We start from the raw sequence: 5,590 nt of genomic DNA, 5'->3' as shown, positions 1-5,590 counted from the left end.
ACGAGCAATCGCGCATTTTCTTTGCAACCGACCATCAATGCCGCCCAACGAGGCCAGCACGAGCAGTCATCCGCGGTCCCCTGGTCCTGCGCACGTTTGTCTTTGAAACCGAGCATCAATGCCACAGAAAGTGCCGGGGCGCCAGCTGGAGCCATCATCCGCGTTGCCATGGCTCGCTTGGCCTTGGCTTGCCAGTCCCCGACAGGAGCAATCGCGCATTTTCTTTGCAACCGACCATCAATGCTGCCCAACGAGGCCAGCACGAGCAGTCATCCGCGGTCCCCTGGCCCTGCGCACGTTTGTCTTTGAAACCGAGCATCAATGCCACAGAAAGTGACGGGGCGCCAGCTGGAGCCATCATCCGCGTTGCCATGGCTCGCTTGGCCTTGGCTTGCCAGTCCCCGACACGAGCAATCGCGCATTTTCTTTGCAACCGACCATCAATGCCGCCCAACGAGGCCAGCACAAGCAGTCATCCGCGGTCCCCTGGCCCTGCGCACGTTTGTCTTTGAAACCGAGCATCAATGCCACAGAAAGTGCCCGGGCGCCAGCTGGAGCCATCATCCGACGTGCCATGGCTTTGGTCCCATGGTCTTCGCAACCGAGCATTCGTGACACCCGACGGGGCCAGGACACCAACCCTTCCGACACGAGCATTCGCGCATGTTCTTTGGCCACACAACGGCGCCAGCACGAGCAAAATCATCAGCGGTGCGGTGGCCTTGCACGGCCTTTTGTCTTTGGAACCAACCATCAGTGCCACGGGAAGTGCCGGAGTCCCGGCATCCGCGGTGCCAAGTCATTGCGCCCTTGGTCTCTGCAGCGGGGCATGCCGGGCACTCCCAACCATTGCAAGCAAGCAAGAAAGAAAGTAAGTAAGTAAGTAAGTATTACATATAGGGGCGGGACATGCGGGGAGTTCTGCGAAACGTGCACTACGGGGCACACGCGTACCTACCGGGGCATACCGACCCCTATTGGGGCACACGTGTGCATATCGGGGCATACCGGGCCTATCAGGGCACACGCGTACATACCGGGGCATACCGAGCCCTACTGGGGCACACGTGCGCATATCGGGGCGTACCAAGCCTATCGGGGCATTCGCATGTATCCCAAGGCATACCGAGTCTATCCGGGCATACGCGTTCATACCGGGGCGTAACGGGCCTATCGGGGCATACTTGGGCATATCCGGGCAAAAAATGCCCAAAACTTGCGCAACCTTGGCAACCGTGGTCCATTCCTCACTATATGCCATGGCCTTGTGCCCATGGTCTTCACAAGACAGCATCCAAGGCGCCTGAAAGGCCAAGGGAGCCCAACCCAGCAATGCCCAGCCAAGGCCAGGCATTCCAGTGCCTGCCCGGGCAAAAACGCCCAAAGCATGCCCCATTCCTTAGCCTATCCAGGCAAAAACGCCCAAAACCAGCCCATTCCAGTGCCTATCCGGGCAAAAACGCCCAAAGCATGCCCATTCCTTAGCCTGTCCAGGCAAAAACGCCCAAAACCAGCACATTCCAGTGCCTATCCGGGCAAAAACGCCCTAAACCTGCGCATTCCAGCGCCCCGCAGCATGCCACCCTCCTATAGGGTTTGCGCAACCAACCCGCCTAACCACCAGTGGCAACCAAAGGTGCTGTTAGCGACGACTTCTGAAGACGCAACGAGACGCGACGGGTTTGCGCCCAGACGCGACGAGACGATGCGGGATCTGCGCCCAACCATGCCTACACCCGCCGACTTGTTGCGGGAGCTGCTTGCCCAAGCATGCCTAGCGTGCAAGGCCTGCGTGCCCAAGGTCTGTGTGCAAGGCTAGTGCCCAAGGCTAGTGCGCAAGGCTAGTGCCCAAGGCTAGTGAGCAAGGCCTGGGTGCAAGGCTAGTGTGCAAGGCTTGTATGCAAGGCTAGTGTGCAAGGCTGCTGTGCAAGGCTTGTGGGCAAGGCTGGTGCGCAAGGCTAGTGCCCAAGGGTTGTGTGCAAGGCTAGTGCCCAAGGCTACTGCGCAAGGCTCGTGCCCAAGGCTAGTTCGCAAGGCTTGTGTGCAAGGCTAGTGCGATGGGCCAGTGCCCAAGGCTTGTGAGCAAGGCTTGTATGCATGGCTTGTGCGCAAGGCTTGTGTCCAAGGCTTTTGTGCAAGGCTCGTGCGCAAGGCTAGTGTGCAAGGCTTGTGCGCATTGGCAGGTAGCCCACCACCATGCACGATCCAAATGCCACTCACGCGACAACACGGTGCCAAGCCGGGCATGGTGTGCACTCAAAACCAATCAACGGACAGAGGTCATGCGTCATGGGGGGGATCTAGCAAGGCCATGGGGAAGGTCATGGAGGACCTTGGAAGCAAGCGCAAGACGAGAGCGAATCGAACAAGGGGCCAGGACGGGGCCTTGTGCCCATGGTCTTCGCAAGACTGCGTCCAAGGCGCCCGAAAGCCCAAGGGAACCCAAACCCGGCCGACACTTGCAATCGCACATGCTCTCTGCAACACACCATCAATGCCGCCCAACGGGGCCAGCACGAGCAGTCATCCGCGGTCCCCTGGCCCTGCGCACGTTTGTCTTTGAAACCGAGCATCAATGCCACAGAAAGTGCCGGGGCGCCAGCTGGAGCCATCATCCGCGTTGCCATGGCTCGCTTGGCCTTGGCTTGCCAGGCCCCGACACGAGCAATCGCGCATTTTCTTTGCAACCGACCATCAATGCCGCCCAACGGGGCCAGCACGAGCAGTCATCCGCGGTCCCCTGGCCCTGCGCACGTTTGTCTTTGAAACCGAGCATCAATGCCACAGAAAGTGCCGGGGCGCCAGCTGGAGCCATCATCCGCGTTGCCATGGCTCGCTTGGCCTTGGCTTGCCAGTCCCCGACACGAGCAATCGCGCATTTTCTTTGCAACCGACCATCAATGCCGCCCAACGAGGCCAGCACGAGCAGTCATCCGCGGTCCCCTGGCCCTGCGCACGTTTGTCTTTGAAACCGAGCATCAATGCCACAGAAAGTGCCGGGGCGCCAGCTGGAGCCATCATCCGACGTGCCATGGCTTTGGTCCCATGGTCTTCGCAACCGAGCATTCGTGACACCCGACGGGGCCAGGACACCAACCCTTCCGACAGGAGCATTCGCGCATGTTCTTTGGCCACACAAAGGCGCCAGCACGAGCAAAATCATCCGCGGTGCGGTGGCCTTGCACGGCCTTTTGTCTTTGGAACCAACCATCAGTGCCACGGGAAGTGCCGGAGTCCCGGCATCCGCGGTGCCAAGTCATTGCGCCCTTGGTCTCTGCAGCGGGGCATGCCGGGCACTCCCAACCATTGCAAGCAAGCAAGCAAGCAAGAAAGAAAGTAAGTAAGTAAGTAAGTATTACATATAGGGGCGGGACATGCGGGGAGTTCTGCGAAACGTGCACTACGGGGCACACGCGTACCTACCGGGGCATACCGACCCCTATTGGGGCACACGTGTGCATATCGGGGCATACCGGGCCTATCAGGGCACACGCGTACATACCGGGGCATACCGAGCCCTACTGGGGCACACGTGCGCATATCGGGGCGTACCAAGCCTATCGGGGCATTCGCATGTATCCCAAGGCATACCGAGTCTATCCGGGCATACGCGTTCATACCGGGGCGTAACGGGCCTATCGGGGCATACTTGGGCATATCCGGGCAAAAAATGCCCAAAACTTGCGCAACCTTGGCAACCGTGGTCCATTCCTCACTATATGCCATGGCCTTGTGCCCATGGTCTTCACAAGACAGCATCCAAGGCGCCTGAAAGGCCAAGGGAGCCCAACCCAGCAATGCCCAGCCAAGGCCAGGCATTCCAGTGCCTGCCCGGGCAAAAACGCCCAAAGCATGCCCCATTCCTTAGCCTATCCAGGCAAAAACGCCCAAAACCAGCCCATTCCAGTGCCTATCCGGGCAAAAACGCCCAAAGCATGCCCATTCCTTAGCCTGTCCAGGCAAAAACGCCCAAAACCAGCACATTCCAGTGCCTATCCGGGCAAAAACGCCCTAAACCTGCGCATTCCAGCGCCCCGCAGCATGCCACCCTCCTATAAGGTTTGCGCAACCAACCCGCCTAACCACCAGTGGCAACCAAAGGTGCTGTTAGCGACGACTTCTGAAGACGCAACGAGACGCGACGGGTTTGCGCCCAGACGCGACGAGACGATGCGGGATCTGCGCCCAACCATGCCTACACCCGCCGACTTGTTGCGGGAGCTGCTTGCCCAAGCATGCCTAGCGTGCAAGGCCTGCGTGCCCAAGGTCTGTGTGCAAGGCTAGTGCCCAAGGCTAGTGCGCAAGGCTAGTGCCCAAGGCTAGTGAGCAAGGCCTGGGTGCAAGGCTAGTGTGCAAGGCTTGTATGCAAGGCTAGTGTGCAAGGCTGCTGTGCAAGGCTTGTGGGCAAGGCTGGTGCGCAAGGCTAGTGCCCAAGGGTTGTGTGCAAGGCTAGTGCCCAAGGCTACTGCGCAAGGCTCGTGCCCAAGGCTAGTTCGCAAGGCTTGTGTGCAAGGCTAGTGCGATGGGCCAGTGCCCAAGGCTTGTGAGCAAGGCTTGTATGCATGGCTTGTGCGCAAGGCTTGTGTCCAAGGCTTTTGTGCAAGGCTCGTGCGCAAGGCTAGTGTGCAAGGCTTGTGCGCATTGGCAGGTAGCCCACCACCATGCACGATCCAAATGCCACTCACGCGACAACACGGTGCCAAGCCGGGCATGGTGTGCACTCAAAACCAATCAACGGACAGAGGTCATGCGTCATGGGGGGGATCTAGCAAGGCCATGGGGAAGGTCATGGAGGACCTTGGAAGCAAGCGCAAGACGAGAGCGAATCGAACAAGGGGCCAGGACGGGGCCTTGTGCCCATGGTCTTCGCAAGACTGCGTCCAAGGCGCCCGAAAGCCCAAGGGAACCCAAACCCGGCCGACACTTGCAATCGCACATGCTCTCTGCAACACACCATCAATGCCGCCCAACGGGGCCAGCACGAGCAGTCATCCGCGGTCCCCTGGCCCTGCGCACGTTTGTCTTTGAAACCGAGCATCAATGCCACAGAAAGTGCCGGGGCACCAGCTGGAGCCATCATCCGCGTTGCCATGGCTCGCTTGGCCTTGGCTTGCCAGTCCCCGACAGGAGCAATCGCGCATTTTCTTTGCAACCGACCATCAATGCTGCCCAACGAGGCCAGCACGAGCAGTCATCCGCGGTCCCCTGGCCCTGCGCACGTTTGTCTTTGAAACCGAGCATCAATGCCACAGAAAGTGACGGGGCGCCAGCTGGAGCCATCATCCGCGTTGCCATGGCTCGCTTGGCCTTGGCTTGCCAGTCCCCGACACGAGCAATCGCGCATTTTCTTTGCAACCGACCATCAATGCCGCCCAACGAGGCCAGCACGAGCAGTCATCCGCGGTCCCCTGGCCCTGCGCACGTTTGTCTTTGAAACCGAGCATCAATGCCACAGAAAGTGCCCGGGCGCTAGCTGGAGCCATCATCCGACGTGCCATGGCTTTGGTCCCATGGTCTTCGCAACCGAGCATTCGTGACACCCGACGGGGCCAGGACACCAACCCTTCCGACACGAGCATTCGCGCATGTT

The sequence above is a fragment of the Tasmannia lanceolata genome, unplaced genomic scaffold (genome assembly GCF_043159265.1).
Source record: "Tasmannia lanceolata isolate RefF3 unplaced genomic scaffold, GAP_Taslan_0.1 ptg000101l, whole genome shotgun sequence".
Taxonomy (NCBI): domain Eukaryota; kingdom Viridiplantae; phylum Streptophyta; class Magnoliopsida; order Canellales; family Winteraceae; genus Tasmannia; species Tasmannia lanceolata.
This window is presented reverse-complemented; position numbering follows the sequence as displayed.